Raw genomic sequence first — 27635 nt, forward strand, 5'->3', positions numbered from 1 at the left:
AGGCCATAGTTTGTCAGTTCCTGCTTTAGGACATCGGAATCACCTGGAGGGCTTTGTGAGCCCACCTGAGTTTCTGATTCATTAGGTAAAGGTTTGACCCAAGAATCTGCACTTCTGGGGCTCCTGGGTGGCTCAGTCAGTTAAGTATCAACTTCGGCTCAGGTCATGATTTCTCGGTTCACGAGTTCGAGCCCCACATCGGGCTCTGTGCTGAGAGCTCAGAGCCTGGAGCCTGCTTCAGATTCTGTGTTTTCCTGTCTTTCTGCCCCTCCCCCGCTCACACTCTGTCCCTCAAAAATAAACATTAAAAAAACCTGCATTTCTAACAAGTTCTCATGGGATGTTTATGCTGATGGTTTGGAGACAGCACAATGAGATCCAAAGCCCTACAGTGTTGCCTTTGCCTTTATGGGCAAAGCGAATCTCTTGCACATGCATGTTCTGGCACAAAAGAAAATGAAAAAAGCATCAAGAAAAAGTCTCTTTAAGTATGTAAGCAGGAAATTATACACATAACTTTCACTCACATCCCTTGGCCTAATCTTAGTCATATGGCCATGAATGGCTGCAAGGGAAGTTGGGAAATGTAGACTATAAATGGTTGTTCATGAATCCTGCTACAACTCAAGAGGTTTTGTTTTTAAGAGGAAGGAGGGGAGAGGGGCGCCTGGGTGCTTAGTCGGTTAAACATTCAACTTTGGTTAAACATGCGACTTTGACTCAGGTCATGATCTCACAGCTTGTGAGTTCAAGCCCCACGTCAGGCTCTGTGCTGAGGCTCAGGGCCTAGAGCCTGCTTCAAACTCTGTGTCTCCCTCTCTCTCTGCCTCCTACCCCCATTCATGCTCTCCCTCTCTTTCTCTCTCAAAAATAAATAAAAAACATTAAAAAAATTTGTTTTAAAAGAGGAATAAGTCACTTCGTAGAATAGTTAGCAGATTCTGCCATACTAGAATAGGAGGGACCAGTGGAAAGTCATCCACACTTTGTCAGATTGACCTCACAGTGACCACTCTGAGGTTTATTACACCACCCCTCTGCTACATTCACAGACAAAAACTAAACTCATGGCATATCAGAGGGGCCTTAAAGCATATAGAGCAGGCAGGTACCACAAGAAGCATTAAGCTCCCATTTTATTATTATTATTATTATTATTATTATTATTATTTGAGAGAGAGAGAGCGTACAAGCCTGGGGGAGAGGGGGGAGAGGAGGAAGGTGGGGGGAGGAGAGAGAGAGCAAGAGAGAGAGAGAATCTTAAGCAGACTCCATGCTCAGTGAAGAGCCCAATGCGGGGCTCAATCCTGGGATCATGACCTGAGCCAAAATCAAGAATTGGATGCTCAACCAACTGAGCCACTCAGGCGCCCCTAAGCTCCCATTTCTAAATAAATATCTATTCCATATGCCCCTCAGGATGCTAAAAATTCTTTAAGCTTAAGGTCCTTTGGGATCTTTAGTCTTTTATAAGCTTCTAGAAATTTACCAACCATTTGTGATAATAATAATGAATTTATTTCATATATCAGATTAAATGTAAATGAAAAATAATCATGAGATTACCTTACAATTTTGTTTTTAATATTTTAGAATATTTCTGTAATCCTGGGGCAGGAAAACACTCTATGTGGTGGTAATGAAATACCAAGAAGGTAAAGAATGTCTGATTTAACTACAATACAATAAGTCATATTCCTAAATATTCCCTCCCCAAAAAACAAAGATTAGCAGACATATGGGAGAAAAATACTTGCAACAAGTATAACAATAAACAATGTTAATATTCTACCCAGGGGACATGGAAGGCAATTCTCAAAACAGAAATGTACACATAACCAAAGAACATAGGACTATACATTTATTTTCAATTATAAACAAATATATTCAAATAAAAATGTATCACAATTTCTATCAAATTGGTAATTTCTTTTTTTTTAATGATGATATAGAAATTAACCAACGTGATAGAAAAAAGGTCACACTAATTCTGTGCTAATACAGATATATTTCAGTTCGGTTATATTCAACAAAAGTTTTAAACATGTACTATAGTGGACAAATAGTTAGGATGACCCCCATGACCCTGCTTCTGAGTGTTCATGCCCTTATGTCATGCCCTCCCCCAGAGTATCATGGGACCTGTAATTTATGTCCAGCCAATAGAATGAATACAGAAAAAAAAAGAGGGGGAGGATACATGTGATTACATGATTATGTTACATAAGATTTTCACATGTGTCTTGCTGGAGTATGTTTCTCTTGTTGGCTTGAAGAAGCAAACTGCCATGCTGGGGGCTGCCTGTTAGGAGGCCAAATGGCAGTGAACTTTCAGCTATCTCTAGGAGCTGAAGGCATCCTCTAGCCTATAGCCAACAGGGGCTTTTGGTCCTAAAACAGTAAGGAAATGGATTCTTCCAACAATCTGAGTGAATTTGGAAGTGGATACTTCCAAGCACAGCCTCTGGTGAGACCACAACCCGCACTGATGACTGACACCTTCACTGGTGCCTTGAAGATACACTAGCTAAGTCACATCCAAACTGTTGACCCATAGCAACTGAGCTCATGAAAGTGTGGTGTTTTGAGCTAAGTCTGAGATAATTCATTATGCAGCAATTGATACTAATATGTGTATATTAACCTAAAAATTCTACATTTAAAATTTTATCTAGGGGTGCCTGGGTGGCTCAGTCGGTTGGGTGTCCGACTCCAGCTCAGGTCATGATCTCGTGGTCCATGAGTTCGAGCCCTGCGTCAGGCTCTGTGCTGACAGCTCAGAGCCTGGAGCCTGCTTCAGATTCTGTGTCTCCCTCTCTCTCTGCCCTCCCCCGCTCATGCTCTGTCTCTGTCTCAAAAATAAATAAAACATTAAAACAATTTTTTAAAATTTTATCTAAAGAAACTTAGCCACAAGGATGTTACTCATTACAGTATCTTATAGTTATGAAAAATTAGAAACAAACAATATATGCAAAAATAGAAAATCTGTTAAATTATGGAAAAGCCACACAAAGAAATATTCAGCTAACAAAAACTGCAATGGAAATAAAAACATATTTTTAAAGAAAAATGTTTTAAATACAGCTATAAATGAAAATATAGCTTCTAAACCAGCTTGCATAATCAATTCCCACTTTAATTTTTTAAATGTTTATGCATGTATAGAATATAGTGCTTAAAGTAACATACCCAGGTGTTAATAACAGTTATCCTCGAGAGGCAGGATTATAGATTTTTAATTATAAGACATAAATTTTTACAGTTTTCTACACTATACATTTCATGTCTTTGCAAAACAACCAGAACCTAAAACTGAATTTTAAATGCAAAATGAAGGGAAGAAAAGAGTCCCAGCTTCATGAAAAAGAAAAGGCTAACGTCCAATGCAAATGTTAGTTATTTTTATGGTTATTAAATGTAAGATGCAAATGTCCCCAGAGGCTAATAAACTGCTAACAATAATGGCTACCATTTCTTGAGCATTTACAATGAGCCAGGCACATGCTAAAAATTTGGAGTGTGTTCGTTTGTTTAATCATGGATAAAAAGTCAGATTTATGCCCTGTGTTCACAGAGAAGGGCAGCCCATATGCCTGGACATCCTGCTATTCATACCTTCACTTTCCCCCTCGAAGTAAGGCAGATAACTAGTGAGACACATCACTAGGGGGCAAGGAGGTCCTGGTCACCCAGGACCTAGATCAACTCCCTTAAATGTGGTCTGGGCACTGGTCCCAAACCAATCAACTAGTTTTGCCATTGCACAGCAGTTCTCAAAACCTTGCAGTTTTGGTTCCAAGGAGCCAGAGAGACGTTCTTTATTTGTTGTGGAGTCTACCACAAAAATAGAAGAGGCCCTTACCGCACACTTTCCCGTTGAATGACTGAAAACAACAGTTGCTCTTACAGATGCATGGAAAGAGCAAAGATATTTCAGTAGGCTTGAGGACAAGCTAAAAATTACCAGTTCCTCAGGAATTACTCATTCTGCTAGAGAACAATTGAAGGTTAGCTCTTCCCAAATATCTACCTCACTCTGCAAACTGAGGTTAATCTTGGTTTAATGGACTCAGGCAAGTCATGTAATGCCTAGGACCTCAGTTTTCCTCCCTGTAAAATGAATTTCTGTTACTTTCCCTAATCAGAGGCTAGTCAGGGTGATCCCTTGGTTCTTATCAAATTGATGGTATGTGATTCTGAGACAGATTCCCTCATCCAGGTGTTTTATTAGTCAAAACTTTTTTAAAAAGAAGTCTACAAGATCTATCTATAACACTGACTCAACGAATGAGTAAAGCCTTCAGAAAGATCAATATATAGAAACTTTGGGCTTACTGAAAACACCTTTAGGGGATTTTCTCTTAATGAACTCTGCATGCTTCTAGTATAGTGCCTTCAAATGACATTCCAGTAGAGTTCCACAGTCCTGTGAAGGCAAGTTCCTCACTCTTCCACGGGGGGGCAAGAAAACCAATAACACGTACTCTTTGATAGACTGACCACAGAGAATCACTTCTTGGAAGGTCACTTTTATTGCTTTAAGTCAGTCTAAAGATTTTCTGTCTGAGAAAGTACAGCAATGACATCTGTTCACTCTTCAACACAGACCAGCCCTTTACCCATGATTTTTCAATATTTAAACAAACAGCCAAAACAAAGCTGTGCATCAGTGTTAACCTTGTAAACTTAAAAGTCTGCACCTGTACAATTACTAATTAACATGTTCAGTAACAAAGCTGGTAGGTAACGGGTGACATTCACACCTCTTAATTGGTGCGATTAGCGGTCCTTTTGTTGTCAACTGTTAGCAGCTCTCCTCAAGTGTAACATGCCACAGGTAAAGGGACATTGGCCATGGGTGGAGTGAAGGGGGGAAGGTGGGAGTGAACAAAAGTTTGTAAAACAGATTAGGCTGAGTTACAGGGAAGCAAAAATATGGTCACTGCAAGAAACTGGCTAAAACTGCCAAATGATTAGGAGCATCAGAGACTGTATCTTTTTTTGTTCTTTACTGGTGGTGTAAATCTTGACTGTTTAAAAAATCTACTCCCCCATTACATTGCAAAATGGAAAGACCCCACTTTCAGTAAATTTAACCGTGAATGGGAAGATCCAAATCAATTTTGTTTTTAAATGAAGGAAAGTAAGTCCGGGTAGCTTTTGCGCTCCTAGCAATACACTATAATATTTACTATGAGATTCTTGACAAGAGATATCCTAAGGTTTTTAAGATAGAGCCCAAGATATACAGAGGATATATACAGGATATACAGAGCCCTGTATTCCTTCAGAAATACAAGAATCAAGATACATTTCTGTATTTCTTATTTAATCCTCTCTTCTCTTTTTTAAAAAAAGTAATACCAGGCTCCCCTTCAGCTCATTGAGTAACTTCCTTATGATAGTATCCAGTGTTGAACTCTCATCATCAATCACCAACAAACTTTAACTTAGGTTTCCTAAAAGGCATGGCCCTGTATTAGGATCATTCCAATTGTCAGGATTTAGCTTCCAGGCTTGGCTTTTCTACAGCTCCCTCATAGGTCAGTCTTCTTAAGGATATGGCTTCATATTAACCATGCAGAAATGTTACTATTCTCTACCAACTAGAGGTTCCAGTATTTCTTCATAATGGGAGGGGTTACTGTGTTGTCATTTAGGACAAAAATTTGATGTAATATGTTTGTGAGCTCTATGAAGGCAAGAATTATGTCTCCTCCACCTATAAACCACCAACTTCTTGCGCATATGCAACTTCAATATATGGATGTTACTTATCCAATGTGAACGTTGGCGTCAATGAGATTTTTCTTTCTTTCTCCTAGCTTCCCTTTCATATTACACATTTTTGGTTTTTACACAATTCTTCTGGGGTGAGTATGACCAGATTTTTTGCAATGCAAGTCGAATTCTCCCTCTTCCTGAGACTCTTATTTTCCTTTTGGGAGTGTCTTTCTTTATGTTAACGTACTTTTCTTAGACAGTTCTTCTACTTTGTCTTTATGGATCCGGCTCTCTATCACCTGGCCTTCTCGTTTATTGAAATTCAGCTTCATACCAAAGACTTCACAGCTTTCTACATTCTTTTGAATCCTTCAACCTTATTTTACCTCTTGCTTATCTTCCATCCCTCTTTCCCCGTATTATATTCTTTCTTTAACCTACTTTTTCAGTTATCTATTTATGCCACTTAGGGATTTAAGGGATTTAAGGATTAATTTAAGGGATTAAGACACTAATTTTATTTTACTCAACAATTTTGTGGGTCAGGAATGTGAGAAGGGTGTGGCTGGATGGTTTATCTTGATCCATGTGGTCTCAGCTGGGGTGGGTGGTCTGGAGGATCCATTTCTAAGAAGGCTTCCTCATGCACATAGTCAGTCCCTCATTCCCCACCCAGAATCTCCTCCTCCAGGACCTCTGCACATAGCTTGGGCTTTTCACAGCATGGCGGTCACAGGACAGTCACATTTCTTACATCTGTTCTCCTCCTAATAAGCCTTTCAAAAGCAAGCATTCCCAAGGCCCAGGTAGAACCTGCCAGGTTTCATTCAGTGATCAAGCAGGTCTCTAAGTCCAGCCCAGATCCAATGGGGAGGGAGGAACAGACTCCACCCCTCCATGAAGGGATGGTTTGATCCTACAGGGAGGGAAGGAATTGATGGCAGCAGCCATTTGGAAGACAAACTGCCACACCTACAATTCTCATTTTAATGTTTTACTTTTCTTCCCCATTTGAAAATTCTAATAGCGCTTACCTAATCTGTAGGGTGTTACATACGTGCCAGCGCTATGTTCAAGCAGGAAAGTGACCCCCACCTTACCTCATGAAAAACTATTTAAGGGCACTATGAGGCCCTGACACTCCAAAGTCATGTCCCATAACCAGCCCACCAGTCTCTGATTTGAGTCACTAACACCTTTCTGGTGGGCACAAGCCTAGGCACAAGCTTACACATGACCTGAGAGAGAGAGATATGACCAATCAAACATGAGTACTTCTTTATCCAGAAGTGCCAATTTATTTATAAGATGTTTGGTTTTTCCCCGGGGGGGAAACAGAGAGTATGAAGTGGAAGAAAATGGTGTTGGAACAGCAATTGTCCTTTGAAGTGAGCAGAGCTTGGTGACACCAGGCACCTGGGATAGCATCAGGGCATGATGTTCATCAGGCTAGAAGAAGGAGGGGTGCCACGGAGGGTGGGGGTTGGTGAGTGAGTGTTGGCAAGGGTGTTAGGTGATGTAATAATATAAAATATTTAACACCAAAAGAATATAAATCACCAATCATCTCTCTTTTCCCCAAAGAACACAAATAATTTAAGAGTCCTCCATCTGTATATATATATAGAAGGAAGGAATTTATGGCAGCCATCTTGGAGACAAACTGCCATACCAACCCACTGTCATTTTTTTAGAAAAATATATGCCATATATATAAGCAAGATGAGAAAGTTGGAACAGTCAAACCATTCAGTTCCCAATCTCCCAGCTGATGTATCTCCTAGGCAGTTTGTATCCAAACTACCAAGAATTTTTTTTTTTTTGTAATTATGGAACTGGTCACCAAATGATCATTTGGATTACTAAAGTAATTAATTTTGACCCTGCTTTGTTTTCACACTCGGTCCTATGTCCCTTTCCAGCAGAGACTGCTAGTTATCTTTTAATACATACTGTCTCATCTTCCTTATACACTCTCCAATTTTTAGTCAAAACGATGCAATCTAGAATAATGATTATATTTTTCACCAACCTTGCTACACGCATGAGATCTGAGAAGTCCTTAAAGAGGTACATTTGTCTACATTCTTTCCTCCTTCCTACTGGTAAAGGAGAAAATGATACTTGGAGCACTATCAGCTATCTTGAATCATGTAGTGGACGTCATGGACTAAGGACGGCAGAGGAATAAGATAGAAGGAGCCTCAGTTTCTGATGACTGCTCTATCTACTCCCAGTTTTGTGTTAACATATCATATTTATTTATCTAGGAGACGAAATTCTATCTGTTTTAGCCATTGTTATTTGAATTTTCTGTCACTCGTAGTGAAACCTGATTCTAATACATCCCTTTGCCAGTAAGGTCGGTTGGACAATTTAGTCAGGTTAAAGCAACAGCTTAATTTAAAATATTTTTCCAACAGACACAGTATATAAACTTGCAAAGGCTGATTAAATTTCGCTAGGGCATATCTTTATAAAAAGAATAAGTAACATATGTAAATACCATATCCGAATTTAAATACAGTATTTAACTGCCCTAGATTTCACAATGTATTCATAGCCTTGAGAGGGAATAAGAAACCACTTTATAATCCATTGATCCTTGTAAATTCTGTTTACATGTGTTTTTAAAATACATGTGTTTTGTGTTATCGGTGTTGATGGTCAGGAGCTCTGTATTGTAAAATATTCTTCATGTACCGTTCTGGTGAATAAACTAAGACTTGGTCTGTGACCTGGAAGCCCTTGTTGGGGTAGGGGGCAGTGCTTTGGGAAAGAATACCCGTTTATAAAAGCCAATGGCTTCTTTTTCTGAAATGGCTGCTAGCACTGCTTTAATTCAATGTTCACTATCTCTTGAAGTTTCCTCTCCCCTTTCCTTCTACAAAGCCTCCCGTACTGAGTCTGCACCTGCCCAATACCTGCTAGAATTATCACTTTATTTTTTTTAAATTGTTTAATGTTTACTATTTATTTTTGAGACAGAGAGAGACAGAGTGTGAGCAGGGGAGGGGCAGAGAGAGAGGGAGACACAGAACCTGAAGCAGGCTCCAGGCTCTGAGCTGTCAGCACAGAGCCTGACGCAGGGCTCGAACTCATGAACGGTGAGATCATGATCTGAGCCAAAGTCAGACACTTAACTGACCAAGTCACCAGGCGTCCCTAGAATTATCCCTTTATAAATAACACCTGATCATGTCATTTCACCAGGAAGACACTTGCTGATTTCTTGTCACCTCTAGCTTGGTAGAAAACAGCTTGCACTTTTTCTGTCTTATCTTCTATGCACTTTCCCAGTCCTTTATCACACTTGCTCTCTATTTAAACATGATGAAATTTTCACCTTTTTTCCCAATTATGCCATGCCTTTCACACCCCTGCATTTGGAACAGGCTATTTTCTATGACTGAAATACTCTCCCGACCCCCAAACTTGCTTTTTATTTTTTAGAACCTTCAGGATGCATCTTGTGGGTCAAAAAGCCTTTGTTCAAAAAGGTGCAAAAACCTTTTTTGTCACTACTACAGACGAGATTAACCACTTCTTCCCTTGCCCATATTCTGCATTTTGTACTACCTTCTGTGACAGCACTTATCAGGTAATACTAGAATGGATCTGTCTTGAAGTCTGATTCCTCCTATGTGACATGTTGGAGCTTCTAGTACTGAGCTCAATGTCCGTAACCGAGTGGAAACTTGCTGTGTCTTGCAGGATGTATCCATGGCTAAGACAAGGTCATTCCAACAAAAAGGCATTTGTGTCTAAATGTAGTTTTTAGGTTTGTATGATAAGGGGGGGGGGGGGAATTAGGTAAATTACAGAATGTAAATACATGTTTTCAACTTCTTGGAAAAGATATTCATAGGAATATACAGGAACATGCATGCATATCCTACAAACCACAATATTTTTCTTCCCACCTTGATGAGAAATTTAGCATTTCTTACAGCCGAATTTTTCTAGAATTAAATTATGGAGTCATAAAATTGTAAAGCTAAAAAAGACTTTAAAAATTATTGACTCCAACTTCATAATTTATAAATGAGAAAACTAAGGCCCAGAGAGATTAAAAGATTTGTCAAAGGACACCCAGCTAGTTAGTGTCAATCAGATCTGAAATCCTGGTCTCTTGACTCCACTGTTCTTCAAACATTTCAGTTGTAAGTCCCTGGTTAAGGGCAGCCAGCAGCTGTGAAGCACACGGACTTTAATTTCAAGTTAAATCAGAGCTAAAGCATAGATAAACCCAAGGGTTTCAGCTACAAATTAAACAGGTGAGAGAAGATAAGTGAGATTATTTGATGAAAGTTTTAAAATCATACACTGTTTGAGTGTAAAAGTCCAAGCCCCCAGTTTTCATAAATGAAAATAAGAAGAAAATTAAATGACTTCCTCCACCCCAATCAGAAAGCCAGAGACAAAGACAAAACTAGAACTTTGAAAGCAATTGTGATATGGACTTCACAAAACTGTGGATAAAATGAGTTACCACATAGAATAATAGTCTTGTCACTCAAAAAAAAAAAAAATTGGAGCCTGTGGTTGGTCAATTAACCAAAAAGTTGGGTAAATTGGAAATTGTTAAAAAGTGATACGTACACACTATAATGATTTAATTTTAATTTCAAACTTGAATGTACACTTATTATACATATGTGGATAAACGAACTTCAAAAAATTATGTGAATTAATTTCTTATTGCTGCTGTAACAAGTTACCACAAGCACAGTGGCTTAAAAGGATAAAAAATTGTTCTTCTAATTCCGGAGGTCAGAAGTCCAAAATGGATCTCACTGGGCTAAAAGCAAGGTGTCTGTAGGGCTGCAGGGCTACAGGGAAGCCTCCCTTGGGGGCTTCAGGGAAGAATCTGTTCCTTGCCTTCTCCAGCTTCTAGAGGTCCCTCACATTCCTTGGCCCATGGTACCTTCCCAGCTTCAAAGCCAGCACTCACCCCTCCAGCCTCTGTTTCCCTCATTACATCTCCTTCTCGGACTGTGACTCTACTATCTCCCTTCCACTTACAAGGACCACTGGGGTTACCTTGGATCAAACTGGATAAACCAGGATAATCTCTCCATCTCAAGATCCTTAATTTAATCACATCTGAAAGACCCCCTTTGGCCATATGAGGTAACATACTCACAGGGTTGGAGGATTAGGATGTGGATAACTTTGATGATAGGGGTGGGAATATTATTCTGCCAACCATAGCCTGACTGTGTCATTGAAGATGAATCTTCCTTCCTTGGTGAAACATTCATAAAGTTTATTGTCTATGATTTCTATTGTGTGTCTTTAAAGTTAAAGTAACAATTTAAAGCATTTGAAAAGCGACCTGGGAAGAATTCTTCCAGATTTGTCTCTCAATTTTTTTTATGATGTCTGTTCCACAACCAATTTCAAGTTGATTTTTTAAAAAATTTTAATGTTTTTTATTTATTATTGAGAGAGAGAGAGTGTGTGTGTGAGCAGGGGAGGGGCAAAGAGAGCAGGAGTCACGGAATCTGAAAGCAAGCTCCAGGCTTCCTCTGAGCTGTCAGCACAGAGCCTGATGCAGGGCTCGAACTCATGACCTGTGAGACCATGACCTGAACTGAAGTCGGATGCTTAACCAACTGAGCCACCCGGGCACACCTCAGATTGATTTTTGATGTGATTTGTCTTTTGTGGTCCTTCTGAAGATTTAGATTTTATAGACACAATTCTCTTTTTTGCACTCCTATGTCACTGATTTATATAACATTTATCTAAATCATACAATTACAATAACAAGTACTCCTCACTTAAACAGTTTTGAGGGCACAGAGAACTTGGTACAAATTCCTCCACTGTGGGGCACAAAGGTGACCAGGTTGCTGACAAGGGGCCTGCTAGTCCCTGGTCCTCAGTGTGCCCAGAAATAAATGAAAAGTTTTCTTCATCTAGTAGACTGTATATGTGAAAGTGGTTTAGGAAAGCTTCTGTTATATAAAGTGCCTTGTGTACTGGAAGGCATTCTATACATATAAACAATCACCATTATTTTTGCTTTTAATTCAAGATCTGGTATTAAGAATTATATAAATAGACATTTATGATTGAATATGGATGATGCATGCAAGGTGGAAAAAAGCAGTCTAGAAGTTAGCCTGATGACTAGGGAAAGTCAGAACAATGTGAGAAAACATTCTGCTCAAGCCACAATAAAATCTAGAATTAAGTTAACAATATAAGTCAAGTTTCAATCAATAAAGTCTTTAATTATAATGAATGGTTTATTTGCTTTATTAATCTGCTTTTAAGCTTACTCACTATTTCTCTGAAAATTTAGGTTAAACTGCCTAACTAAAGAGCTATTTTCAGAAATATTTAATTGGCTGGAAAGAGTGTATTGAACTCTTCTTTCAGTTGACCTACCTTTAGAAAACAAAGCTATTTGGCTCACTAAACTATAAATGTATCCAGGCATCTTTGTGAAAGCATATTTTAACTCAGACTGAGTAGTGAAGGGGAAAGAGTCACTCACCAATGCCCTGAGTTTGTAAACACAGATATGTAAAATATGACAGTACATAGAACAGAAAATCAGTGCTAAATCTAGAGTTGAAGGGTCTTCCCATAGATTGGGAACTCTATGCTGCCCTTGAACTCTATTGTTTTTGACCACTGAGTCAAGAACTGTCTCCATCTACCAGGTGGTTGAGGAGCACTAGAGAGATTCTAAATGACCCTGTGAGGACCAGCTCCTAAGCCTAAGGTATACTCATCAGCCAAAGGCATGGGTTTCTTTATCCCCACCCAGAGTGCAAGCAGTACACTTTCTTATCCTGAAGCTGCCACAATGAGGTCAAACTAGCTGCCACAAACCAGGTGACTTAAACAATAGAAACTTGCTGTCTCATACTTTGTGAAGCCAGAGTTCTGAGATCAAGGTTTTGACAGAGTCATGCTCTCTCTGAAAGTTCTAGGGAAGGCCTCTCTCCTAGCTTCTGGTACCTTCTTGATTATGATAACACAACTCCACTCGTTTCATGACATTCCCCCTATGTGCATATCTATATCCAAATTTCTCTTTTAAGGGCATCAGTCACATTGTATTAGGGGTCCATCCTATTCCAGATGACCTCATCTTAACTAATGACATCTGCAATAACCCTATTTCCAAGTAAGTTAACATTCTGAAATATGGAGGGTTAGAATTTCAGCATGTTAACTTTTGGTGGACATAGTTCTACCCATGACACTCTCAGTGGAGGAAGCCATCATCACCATATGGTTCATACTAATTCTCCAAATAATTTTAACTTTAATAACCAGTATATGGTCAAATTTAACCACATACTTCAGTAATAATCATAATCATAAAAATTATAGTATGTGCCAGTAGAAATAATAAACACATAAACAGATGAACAAAACAAAAATTGATAAAAATTGGTGAGGTTTGTTGTTAGCTATGAATAGGAACACTACCAGTAAGAAAGAAGAAACTGAGGACATGCAAATATGAGAAGCAGAGAAAAGATTTTAAAAACAAAAAGCAGGGGTGCCTGTATGGCTCAGTTAGTTAAGCGTCCAACTCTTGATTTGGGCTTAAGTCATGATCTTAGTTTCTTGAGTTTGAGCCCCACATCGCACTCTGCATGCTCATTGTGCAGAGTCTGCTTGGGATTCTGTCTCCCTCTTTCTCTGCCCCTCTCCCCCCTCAAAATAAATAAATAATTTAAAAAAAGAAAAATCAGAGGAAATAGATCAACTATAAGAGAGATCAGGAACCGGACAAGGATGTCTACTCTCACTACTGTTACTCAACATAGTACTAGAAGTTCTACCCACAGCAGACAAGAAAAAGAAATAAAAGACATCCTAACTGGTAAGAGAGAAGTAAAATTGTCACTATCTGCAGATGACATGATGCTATGTATAGAAAACCCTAAAGACCCCACCAAAAAACTGGTAGAACTGATAAATGAATTCAGTAAGGTTGCAGGATACAAAATCAATACACAAAAATTGTTGCATTTCTATATACTAATACTGAAGTAGCAAAAAGAGAAATTAAGAAAATAACCCTGGGGTGCTTGGGTGACTCAGGTGGTTAAGCATCCAACTCTTGATTTTGGCTCGGATCATAATCTCATTGTTTGTAAGATAGAGCCCTGTGTCGGGATGTGCACTGATAGCATGGAGCCTGCTTGGGATTCCCTTTCCCTCCCCTTCTGCCTCTTCTCACTCTCTCTCTCAAAATAAACAAATAAACCTAAAAAAAAAGAAAATAATCCCATTTACAATTGCACTGAAAATACCCGGAAATAAACTTAACCAAGGAGATGAAAAACCCAAACTTTGAAAACCATAAAACATTAATGAAAGAAATTGAAGAGGACCCAAATAAATAGAAAAATACCCCATGCTCATGAATTGAGAGAACAAATATTGTTAAAATGTCCCTACTACCCAAAGAAATCTGCAGATTTAATGTGATCCCTGTCAAAATACCAACAGCAGCTTTCATAGAGCTAGAACAAATAATCCTAAAATTTGTGTGGAACCACAAAGACCCCAAATAATCAAAGCAACCTTGAAAAAGAACAAGGGGCCTGGGTCGCTCACTAGTTTAAGTGTCTGACTTCAGCTTGGGTCGTGATCTCACAGTTTGTTGAGTTCAAGCCCGGTGCCAGGCCCTGTGCTGACAGCTTGGAGCCTGAGCCTGCTTCAGATTCTGTGTCTCCCTCTCTCTCTACGCCTCCCCCACTTGTGAGCATGCACTCTTTCTCTCTCTCAAAAAGAAACAAACATTTTTTTTAAAAAAGAATGTGACAAGCTGAAGCACTTAATAAGTACACGTGTCTTAAAAAAAAAAAAAGGAAAAAAGAAGAACAGAACTGGAGTTATCATAATCTCAGATCTCAAGATATACTTCAAAGTTGTAGTAATCAAAATAGAATGATACTGGCACAAAAATATGTATCATAGATCAACGGAACAGAATTGGGAGCCCAGAAATAAACCCACGATTGTATGGTCAATCTTTGATAAAGGAGGCAAGAATATGTAATGGGAAAAAGGCAGTCTCTTCAACAAATGGTGTTGGGAAAACTGGACAGCTACATGCAAAAGAATTAAAGTGGACTACTTTCTTATACTATACACAAAAATAAACTCAAAATGGATCAAATACCTAAATGTGAGACCTAAAACCATAAAAATCCTAGAAGAGAGCACAGGCAATAATTTCTTTGACATTGGCAGTGGCAACATTTTTCTAGACATGTCTCCTGAAGCAAGGGAAGCAAAAGCAAAAATAAACTATCGGGACTACATTAAAATAAAAAAGTTCTGCACAGCAGAGGAAACCATCAACAAAACAAAAAGGCAACTTACTGAATGGGAGAAGGCATTTGCCTTCAAATGATATGTCCAATACAGGGTTAGTATTTAAAATATGTAAAATTTCTCCCATGTCTCATCCCAACCATGCCTGGGTCCATGACCACCTACCCTTGCTGTCCTTCCGTCCCGCCCTGCCAGAGGTGTAGCGCTGACAGATCAGAGTTTTCCCAGAGGGTTCCCAGAGGGTTGACAAAGATAGGAGCCAAATGATACTGGACAATGAACTTCAGCAAGCACTATCCAATGGCACGTGGACTCCACTGAATCCAGTGACTGTCAGGTCAATGATATCTATGTTTGACCAAGAGAACAAGGCTGGTGTGACCTTCAGCGAGTTCACTGTTATCTGGAAATACATCACAGACTGGCAGAATGTCTTCCACACTTATGAACAGGAATCACTCTAGGATGGTTGACAAGAAGGAGCTCAAGCAAGCACTTTCAGTGTATGGGCCCTCTGACCAGTTTCACGACATCTTCATCCACAAGTGTGACATACAAGTATGGGGGCCCTTGATGACTTCATCAAGGGCTGCATCATCTTGCAGGGGTTGACAGATATATTCAGGTGTTGTGATATGGATCAGGATGGCTGGATTCAGGTGTCATATGAGCAGTATCCATCCATGGTCTTCAGCACTGTATAACATTGGCCTTTGCAAGTAGCAACATGACTCATGGAAGGAGGACTAAAAATGCCAAAACTCCCTTTAAAGAAATGGAACACAGATGCAGGTAGATACTATTCTTCCTTTAGATTTTATATAATTAACATTTGGGGACCTGACTGTACATATGTGGATAAGCTGATTAAGGTTTTGCAAATAACAACAATAGTTATAATCATTATTCACATACAAACATTTGATTTGAGACTGTTCAATTATGTCATGAGGTAAGATATAATAATATTTCAGGTATCCTGCATGCAAAAAGTTTATCATGTGCATTTCTAGATAGCTCCAGTTCTGTAGTGGGAATATCTTTATTAACCAACAGAAATTTAAAGAATAATATAGACCTTGGACAGAGACTTTTATGTGCCTTACGTTTTTAAAATGAGGTTTATTGTATTTGTTTAAATATGCAACATAAGCAATGAATAAAATGCAAATGAAAAAAGAACTTATACAACTCAACCCCCCCAAAAAAAAATTTAAAACAGGCAGAAGAGATAAACAGACATTTCTCCAAAGACATCCAAAGATGACCAACAGACACATGAAAAGATGCTCAACATCACTCATCATCAGGGAAATGCAAATCGAAACCACAGTGAAATATTACCTCACACCTGTCAGAAGGGCTAAAATAAAAAAAAAAAACACAAGAAACAACAAGTGTTGGCAAAGATGTGGAGGAAAAGGAACGCCTGTGCTCCTTTGGTGGGAATGCAAACTGGTACAGTCACTGTGGGAAACAGTATGGAGGTTCTTCAAAAAATTAAAAATAGAACTACCCTATGGTCCAGTAATTCTACCACTGGGTATTTACTCAAAGAATACAGAAACACTAATTCGAAGGGATACATGTATGCCTATGCTTATTGCGGCATTATTTACAATAGCCAAATTATGGTAGCAACCCAAATATCCATCAATAGATGAGTGGATAAAGAAGATGTGGTATGTATATACAATAAAATGTTACTCAGCCATGAAAAAGAATGAAATCTTGCCATTTGCAATAACATGGATGGATCTAAAGGGTATAATGCTAAATAATATGTGGAACTTAAAAAACAAAACACACAAACAAATCAAAAAAGGACAAACAAAAAAGTTCTTAGCTATGGAGAACAAACTGATGGTTACTAGAAGGGAAGGGGGGAGCGAGGATGGTAAAAGAGGTGACGGGATTAAGAGGATACTTATCCTGATGAGCTCTGAGTAATATATAGAATCACTATATTGTACACGTGAGACTAATGTAACATTGTATGTTAAACTGGCATGTAAAAAGAAAAAGAAAAAAAAATCAGAAAAAAGAAAATGCAGTCTCCTGTAGGAAAGCATGCTTATCAGGTAAGAAGAAATTGTCCAATGACGGAGTACGGGAATCTATAAGTGGCTCCCTATCATATCTCAAATATCTGAGCACCTTTTATCTTATCTTTGGTGCCAGAGATTAACCTATGGTGGCGATGGTTTAGAAGTGAATGCTTAGAGGTAAAGTTTGGTATGGAAAGCAAAGTCCATTTATCAGTAAGGTACAAAGTAGAAGTATGTCTCATTTATAGTAAGCATTTAAATAAAGCACAAGTACAAACTTTCACTCAATGACACAGGTGTCAGGAAACAATGGGCTAAAATGTTGACTGCGTTTGCCTCAGGTATGCAATAGACAATAAACCAGAAGGAAACATGTCTTTAAACTCCAGGGATTCTACAATCTTTCCCACATATCAAATGTCTTTTTCTTGCTTAAGGATCATTAAAATTTGTCATCTTTCTGCAAGGCCTCAGTTATCTAGAATTATTCAATAATTTTATGGATAGTTTAGTGCTCCAATTTTTTTCAAAAAATGTTTATGTTTATTAATTTTTGAGAGTGAGAAAGAGTGTGAGCAGAGCAGGAGCAGAGAGAGAGAGAGAGGGAAACACAGAGTCTGAAGCAGGCTCCAGGCTCTGAGCTGTCAGTACAGAGTCCAACACGGGGCCTGAACTCATGAACCGTGAGATCATGACCTGAGCCACAGTTGGACCCTCAACGGACTGAGCCACCCAGGAGCCCCTAGTGCTCCAAATCTTTAAATTTCCTTTTTTTATAGTAACATTCCCCAGACGTATAATATACGGTGCTATGTGTTAGTTAACAGAACTTACTGAACTTATGGTCATCTGTGTTATAAAGGCAGAAGGTTTGGGACATCAGGTTGACTCTATTAAACACAATAAACCACCATTATATATTTTACAGTGAATTCTCCTCATTTGTCTTTTTCTTCTAAAGAGGGTTTGCAGAATGTGCTATGGCAGAGCCTCCTATACCATATAAGTACAAAAGTAGTTATTAAATTAAAGGCATAAAAACTTTATCTTAGTTTGTTATTTTGCCTTCAGTAAAACTGTTATCAGCCCTAACCCACTTTCTAATTGAACCCACCTTCAATTCATAAGAAATATCATTTTATCAAAACTTATAATATTGCTACTAAAGATCATGAATAATAGGTAACATGGTGTTATATTTTTATTCTCTCATAACCACAAATAGAACTTTGCACAATTTTTTTTCAACACCTGATATATAAGTTGGGACTTTTGGCTACAATTGCCAGAAATAAAACACAATGTAACATAAGTTTTAAAAAAAAGAAATTTATTGGTTAATAAATATGGAAAGTCTAAAGTTGCATGTAGCATGGCTGGATCTAAGAATTCAAATGATGTTATCAGGTCTCCGTCTCTCCATTCTGTAATTATGTCTTCTTTTGCTCATTGCCTATCCTCTCTTGCCTGACAAACAGCACACCATCTGAATCCCCCAAAATACCCAGTATCATAAGTGGACAATCATTTTGTTTTCCTGTTTTTGTTTTTGACTTTCCCCCCAAGGATTTCCCTCAAGAATTCTATCTCATTATGCTGATACTGTAGCCTCTAAGCCAGGTATAACTCAAACAAAAGATTATTATGTAGTTGCCAACAAGTATACTGATTTCAGTCATCTTTATCTCCTCTATATAATAAGGAAGAGAAACGTGTCCATTTACTTAAGAATGGATTTTCTATGGCTATCTTTATGCTGTAAAACATCTGGAAGGAAACCAAAAAAATCAACCAAACAGCAACAGCAACAATAGCATCATCAACAAAAGTCCCAGCAGTCTGTATTTCCAAGTGCCTAGGCTATAAAATTAAAATATTGATTTGTTAATTGAATTTTTAATTTTCCTGAAGATATTTCAGCCTCATGTAGGCAAAATTCAAAACATACTTATGAAAAACAAGCAACTAATTGTGTGTACAGAAGAGTTGGTTTTATGGCCATTGGGCTCTTACTCCAAAGACACAAACTTAGTCTTAGTAACAAGTATTTTATAATGAATCTTGAGTTATATTTCCAAGATGCCAGGAAATCATGGCAATATTGACCAGTGCAATTCAGTCTCAAAGCAGCATTTTATAAATTTGATACTTTTAAAAAATCCTGTCTAAGCCAAACAATACATTATGTTTACACAATAAACTACTTTGGAGGAAAACAAGAAGCTGGTTTTCAATAAAAGTAACACAATCTTAAAATCCTGGGTATTAGTAAGACAAGAATTTTCCATATTGGACTATCAACTTGAAATTAATACACCATAGATTTTCATCTGTGTGTTATAAAGAATCACCTGATATTTTTACTCCTTTGCCTTACATATAGCATTTTTACTAGACAACATTTAAATATCAACATAATAGAATTAATAGAATTGCAGTTTCTATACCAGATTCAGAGCTGAAAGAATAGTCAGAAAGTCAAAATATTCATTACTACTCTGTGATTTGAATCAACAATCTTCAGAAATAAAAATTTGGTATTTAAACTGAAAACTTGGGGAACCCCTGGGTGGCTCAGCTGGTTAAGCTTCCACTCTGGATTTCAGCTCAGGTCATGATTTCATGGTTGTGATATGGAACCCCAATCGGGTTCCACACTGGGAATGGCACCTGCTTAAGATTCTTCCCCTCCCTCTCCCTCTGCCCCTCTCCCCGCCCCCGTCAATCAAAATTTGTGATACATCCCAACAGTAATTCTCATTTACAAAAGAAGCATTGTAATACCACTGTTTCACATGTTACTGAATGGCCACACTGAAACAGTAATAGAAAAGTGGATAGAAAGTCTTCTATTCTCGTGAATGCAAGTGACAGAACATCTTCTGATTTCATCTTTTCTGATATTCAAATTGCATGTGAGAGAAACGACAAAGGCAAGTTTTATCTATTTGATTAAATTGACTAAATTGCAAAGCTCTTTACAAGCACACAGCACCAACATCTAACTCTATATGCATGAGCTTGACTTCGCCATTGTTAAGTGCCGAAGGTAGTAAAATCAGCAATCCCTTGGTTCTAGGAATTCGGTTTTTGAGATCAGGAAACAGCTTAACCTCTCAGTTTAAGTAAACATTCGGGAGATGTATGAAGATAGAATAAACACCAGTGATGGGGGTGTTTCCTCAAGATCTCTTTCCATGATGTTCTTATACTTACATGATCTGGCCAGTTTGCTTCCCTGGTCATCAGTGGAGTGTGGTCTATCTTGGACTCGTTCTCACGTTTGTCATCTCCTACTGGACATTCAGTTGTATCTCACATGCGTGAAAACACCAATGGGTAAGTAGTTAAGGCTCTCTTGATGACACTAGCTCTCCTAATCATTCCTCAAGCAGTCTATAATTCCCCTTTGTAGTAATCATGTGTCTATGTAATCCTAATTTATTAATTGTGTTCCCTATAACACCATAAATTCCATGAATCCAGAGGCTTTATCTGACTATAGTTCTCTGTATATTTACTGCCTAGAAGCATGGTATCTAGAACAGAATAAATGTAAAATAAATATTTGCTGAATGAATAAATGAGGCAACAGTATCCTCCCTGTTCTAATACAAATTTATGTGATTTTCACAGATGAGTGGGAGATGTAGAGTAAATTGATGTTTCCCAATTTGCTTGCTTTTGAAAATACAGATTATTAGGCCCTTCCCCTGGAGCTACTGATTCAGAAAGTTTGGGGTGGAACTTGAACATCTGTGTTTTAAACAAGTTCCCCCAGATAATTCTTATAGTGGAGTAAGTTTACAGGAGACAGCATATTCAGGATTTCACCTTAGCTTCATAATTCTAGGATGTTCTTCTTTGTTCCATGATCTGAGGGCCTCTGGAATCCTCATAATTCCCATGCTTTTTAAGAGAAATACTGATATTATTATATTTCTTTGTTCTGCCGACGTGGAGTTTCTTGATCTATTTGTAATTCTGACTAAATATGAGTAAACCTGCCCATCTCCTGGGTGCAACACTCTGTGTCAGGCATGAAATTTCACCTTATGAACTATGTGCCTCGTCTTCAGGAAAAAAAACAAAAACAAAAAACAAAAACAACCTTTCAGCCAGTGTGTGAGTCTGGCTGACCACTCAACATGTACAGATAATATGATCTGACTGCTTTGCATTGCAAATTGCTCTTTTAGTCTAGGAAATTGTGTTTTAACGGTATGCACAAACACAGAGACTTACAGTAGACATTGGATATTTCATTCTTTCCAGCATCCTTCCCCTCCCTAATTTTGTTTTGGAGGAACCATTTTTAATCACATGGCATGGCATAGATATAGATTGACCTCACCCCAAATTTTAAAGTGGGACCTAATTGGTTGATAAAAAGACACAGAACCCAAGCAGAACCAATGAAGCAGAAGAAAGGTTTGCTAGGGTTTCTGGTACTGAAATTACTTCTTTCATGGATGCTACCAAAGGAAATCTTTCTTTTCCTTGCCAGTGAGGAGTAAAGATGAAAGGGCTAGAACTGCGAGGGCCATTTTGAGACGCTGAAGGTAACTGAGGGCTATCCACGGCCCTGTGTGGAATCTGAGGATGAAGTCAACACAAAGGACAGGGAAACTTGAGACAAAACCAGTCCTGGACAACATATATGAGTTTCCAAGTTAAGCCTCAATTACAGCCAGCCCTGACTTACCTTTTCAAGTATATGACCTAATAAATCTCCCGTATTTTTATGTCAGTTTAAGCTGGTGTCTCTATTACTTGAAACCTAACATTTCTTAACAGATGTTGAGATCCATGGCTATATCAGAATACAGCCTTTAATGTTCCTTGAAGGGGAAACGGAAGAGCTGGGAAGTCATCAGTGGAGCCAAAAGTTTACAAAGGTGCTAGAACACCTTCCTGAAAGAGCATGGTTTTTGTTCAAGAAGTAAAAATAAAATCCCTTCATAAGGATCACCATGACCTACCCAGTAACCACATTTTCCAAAGAAATCCATACATGTAATCTAGCAAAATATTTTTTTCCTGATATGCCAATTCATTATATGAAGTCTCAGAATAATATAAAAAATTGAAATCACATTTCATTATGTATTTCACTAATTGCCTTTATTGTAATGAAAATAGAATTACATGAAATCAAGATTAGCCCAGAAAATTCAGGGCATATGGTGTCCATATCTAGGGAACATCCACCTTGTTTTATTGGAATAAATTATTGTTAAAATGAACACACTGCTAGAAATGCTGTTACCAGTCTGCAGGTCATAAAGATAAAAAGGACTAAACCAACCTCTCAGTGCTGAATTGGCAAGTGAAACGCTACGTTCTGCACACAATAGGTAGGCAGTGAATATATCTGACTGACAAGAACCCTGCTAGGACTAGCAGTGAGCTATTTAAGCCCTGCTGTTTCTTGTGGACTTTGCCAGGCTTGGCTGCAGAGTGAGGATGCGGGAGTCATTAACAAGAGCCCCAAGCTACAGCTCCTCTTCCTCCACTTCAAACTTTCATAAGCCCTATCGTCAGGTGCTGGGCTCTCATCAGTGACTGATAGGCACACAGGGTCTGAAGAAAACACTTTGTACTGGATTATTTGTTGAGGATCATAATTTCACTGTGCCAGTGTCAACAGGCTTGTTACTATGGAATTTGTAAATATATTCACTAAACTGTAAAATGATAGTCTTGAGTTGAAACTGACCTGCTTTTAACCTATGTGTTTTAGACATCTGGCATCCAAAAATTCTGCTGCATAACACAAGTCAAAGTAGATGAAACCAGTTAGCTGAAAATAAAAATGAGAGTGATCAAGTCTTTCTGTTTCTGGAAGAAACTAAGAGAAACAAAGCAGAGACTATCTTTGAAAATCCAAATTACAGGAGTCTTTTTTAATATCAGGAACTATATATACCTATGTATTCAAATATGTAATACACACACACACACACACACACACACACACACACACACATTTCAAATTGACCTCAAGCATTAATCAAACAAAGGTAGCCAATCTCAGCCTTCATAAAATATTCCAGTTCAATAGAGAAGGAATTATATTTCCAGAAATGGAACCATGTGCTGTGGTTTTATAGAATATTTGCCAAAGAATCGGTGGTGTGTGTAATCTTTATATTTAAGCTTCATCATCATATGATAACAAAAGATCACATTTTCTCAACTAAGCAAATTTAACATCTCATGCCCCTACCTGCCCAGGAAAGAACTCAGTGCCCCATCCACCACAAACTGTCCATGGTCATTTTCCTGCATTTTCCTTCCCACTGCCCATGAAGCTTTTATCATCTGTTCCCTCCAGACTTTTCAATAGCAATAGGTACAGCTATCATTAATTGAGCATTTATTATGTACTAAACAGTGTGCTGGTGATTTACATATATGTTCTCACTTCATCCTAACAACAGTGAGGTAGGTGCTCTTCTCGGCCATCTTACAAATAGAGAAACTGGGGCTCAAGTTCATAAGTTAAAAATGGCAAAGTCCATCTGATTCCAAAGCCCACGCTCTAAATCATTACTAATTGATCATTAACTATTCCCTTTGGAGGTCTCAAAAGGATTTTAAATTTCTCTCAACAATTGTCAGGCAATATACCCCAATTACATAATCTGGTTCTGACATATTCAACTGAAATTCTTCCGATAGACCATCTAAGTTTGAAGGAAAAGGTAAAACGCAGCAAATAATATTTGCGTGTCTTGCGGCTTTTAGAATTAATCAATTATATTTAGACAGAATCTGGTGGTTCAGACGCTAAGAGAACACACTGAACTTGTATTTTGCCCATTTTAGTAATGATTCACCAGGCTTTATATCTGACTCCATCTGAAATTCATCAGTGCTATATCCAGGACATTTTTTTCTTTATCTGCCAATTTCATTTCATGTTCTCACTTTGTGCTTTTCCTGTAGTAATATTAATGATTTTGGAACACAGAGGCTGTGATGGTGGTCTTCCGAATACTAGTGTGACAGCATTATTTCAGATTGTTTCTCTAGTCCTCTCTATACATACCCAGTTTTTTCTTTCCTCCATTCCCATCCTCCTATTTCTTCTCTCCTTCTTCTTCTCCCATAAATTTCCCATACCATAATTTTTCTTATGGTCTCCAGGTCATTTTTCTTTTGTTCTTAGAGTCAGACATACGCTCACAGTACGGAAGACCGAGATACCATACTTTGATCCATTTGGGGAGAGATACAGATATGGATGTGGATTTAGAATTACATATACATATATAGATAGAGATATCGAACTTCTCATTGTTTTTAAGACATAATTTTTTTTTTAACTTTCAGCATTCATGAGATCGGGTCCAATACAATTGGTGGTTCCTTTGATCTGATGAAGTACAATAAATACAATCACTTTCATGACGTAGTGTGTTTTCTAATAACTCAAGCATTTCTCTTTTTTTAATCTCTCAAACACAAATACACATGTATAAAATTCTCAGACACCTTTTCCTATTTCTCCTTTCATGCTCCATGCAAAAAGACATGGGATCTGAGCTCTGTTGTTATGGAAGTTCTTTCTCCTATGCTCTCATTCAATAATTTTTAGGATATATATATCAACCCTCCTCTTCAAGTCAAATTCCAAAATGCACTGTTGATTTTTTTTCAGGCATTTTCCAAATATGCTTGCTTCTTTCTTCCTTCCTCCCCTCCCCCCTCATCTTCTGGTATGTGACAAGGTGCTACATACTGTAGGTCTAGGCTGGGGAGCAGTGCTAGTGGGCTCCAGCATCGAGATGTGCACTAGATGTATGTATTTTATTATTACCTTTCCTCCACAGCCAAGACTGTCAGAAGAAACATGGCATTCTTTACAGCTTTCTGCTAAGTGTCAGGCTTTGCATTGCAGAAATATTTGATAAGTGGAGCATAAGTTGCAGGAGCACATCCATGCAAAAGGCAGATACACAATGTAACTTTAACTCTCCTATTAACTTTTTCATTTCCCTGCAGAAGTTGTTTCTGTCCATATTTTTACTTCAGCTGGGCTGAGTGGGAGAAAGAACTCAAAGGGAGGTCGAAGCAGATGGTTGTCACAAACTGCATACGGCAATTGAGAATTAGTGTGCAAGCATATGCAACCTGGTACAGTATGAAACATTCCAGCATATGAGTGCCGAAATAAATCAAGCCTGGAGAAGATCGGGATGATAAAATGATGAGCTCTTCTTTCCCTGTTACATATATATATATAGGCCTTCTGAATTCATTAGGGTATGTTCTCTGTTTTCAGTAGGCAAGTTAACACCTAAATTGAGCAGATTCATGTAGATTCTGGTATCTTGCCTTTTTCTCTCATCCACAGTGTGCTTTCTGAAAAGAAATACTTCTGAAGAGATGTGCATCCTCTGCACATAGGAAGGATTGGAGGTGTGCCATCAATTTACCTGGACAAATCTAATCATCATAATAATCACCAGTAAGATACCAAAATTTACATTTGTTCCCCAATTTATTCACAACAGCTATGCACCACGCACTAGCAATTTATATAGAATCTCTGTGTACATTTTTGACTATTCATGACCCTACTGGTGACCAATTTGTTCACAGCAATTCATTCATCAAACATGCTGAAGTGTTCTTCCAGTAAGAACGGTAATAAAGAGACACACGGCAACGGTGGTTAACAGGAAGTGGAGCCAAACTCACAGCCCAGAAGTCCTTACGGTAGTAGTGGTGAGGAGACTAGCACTGCCACGTTGCCTTTTACAGTAGTACCTAACTGGAAGTCTCTCTCAGTGCTCTCAGGAGTCTCAGGAAAGGGGATAGAGCCTTTCCCTCCACCACAGATGAAGAAACAGAAGAGGAGGGTTTAATTGTCAGTCACCTCTCCTCTCAGAAGAGCAAAGATCAGTTCTGCAGTCAGGGTTGGTTTGGTCCTCGTGGGCCTGTCTGCCGCTCCACCCACTAAGCCGCGGATTTTTGTGTCCCTACGTAAGGCCAGGGCTGGTGAAGACAGGTCCACGGGGGCCTCTGTTCCTGCAGTCCGGGCACCTCCACCCTTCCCTCAGCTTGCTCCCGATGAATTTTTAAGAAGCTACAGTTGTTTTCAACAAGGTCCTTCCTGCCTTCCCGCCATTGCCTTTTTGCTTTGTTCCCTTCCCATCTGTCCTTTCTTGTGAGAGGTGAAAGAAATGTAAGATGCAAAAGAAATGGAAAAGGGGGAAAGTGATGGGTATTGGCTCAAGAATAGATATTGAATTACATATTGGTAGACCAAAACACAAATCAACTCTGAACTACAGGAGTCCACCAACATGCACATAAATCATTTATAACGATAATCCAAGACTAGGTCCAAATCTCATTAAAGTATATGAATCCTTAATCTATTTTGGCAAAAAAGCGCCAATACACATTTTTTCTTTTTATCATAAATTACAGTTCTGTGGCACTGTGCAAATATTACCAAGCTGTAAGACAGCTGTGCTCCATTAAAATGTGTAATGGTCGCTGATTTCTTACAGCACATGGTCATCAGGCTGAATCTACAGCCAGTAATTAGGAAGATGAAATGTTTAATTGTGCCTTAATTTTGATAAAATTTATCTGTCACACATCCCGCAGCCGAGCATTATGCTCACAAATCAATGTCATCGGGCCGAGCAGGAACTCAAGCACCAGACTCTTGTCCCTGACAGATTCATTTGAATATGTAACTGCTCATCATGAGCAACCAGGCTAAGGAAGAAAGTAAAAACTTTCCTTGTTGACATTGTCCCGGTGAGGTGCGTCCTGTTACTTCCTTTATGGAAAAGAAACGCTCAAAAATAGTTCCGCTGTTCCCTCCTAATGACCGTGTCCACCTCTAGCTCTGGTCATGTAAAGAAAGACAACCCCTCAGGGTCTGTTCTTTCATCTTGAAATCTATTAGTGCAGGGAGAAGAGAGAGATGGAAGAAGGAAGAGAAAAAAATAGAGAAGTGAATTCGGTAATGCACTTGTTTTAATCCCATATCCTAAGATCCTTATTTTGGGATAGGTTAGTGAGGGAGGCAAGCCATCACTTTTAAGCCGGGTAGCTAAACATTCATCCGCTCATAGAAATGTTAGACTGCTGGAGATGAAACTCATCTTGATTTATCCATAGGAAAATGGAAGACCAGAGAGGTTGCCCAACGACCTGAGCTCCGTCGGAGACAGTTTGACTTACCACCACTATGCAGTCACACTTGAGATAGCCTACATTTATAGAAAGTTTTATAATTCTTATAAGCAATATTTACAAATCATAATATTGAATTCATTTTTCAAATGGCAAGAAATATTATTTTAAGCACAGGGAAGTGTAAGTACAAATACCTGCCAATACTGAAAATTAATTTGTATCATGTTTCCCCCACAAAATGAATCAGTGATCATCTTTCTCACCCACAATAACGATGGCTCATTATCCAAGAGAACTTAAAGAACATATGTAGGAAAGTACTTTACATTTTTATTTCATAGACTTGGAAATAAAAACAACAGAGTGGGGTCACGG

At 38.5% G+C, this 27635-nt stretch overlaps 1 pseudogene; it reads left to right on the forward strand.

The window, feature by feature from the left end:
- Positions 1-9190: 9190 nt before the first annotated feature.
- LOC131494509 (programmed cell death protein 6-like) lies at positions 9191-15958 on the forward strand (annotated as a pseudogene).
- Positions 15959-27635: the final 11677 nt, after the last annotated feature.

This window comes from Neofelis nebulosa, chromosome 14 (genome assembly GCF_028018385.1).
Source record: "Neofelis nebulosa isolate mNeoNeb1 chromosome 14, mNeoNeb1.pri, whole genome shotgun sequence".
In the NCBI taxonomy this organism is placed as follows: domain Eukaryota; kingdom Metazoa; phylum Chordata; class Mammalia; order Carnivora; family Felidae; genus Neofelis; species Neofelis nebulosa.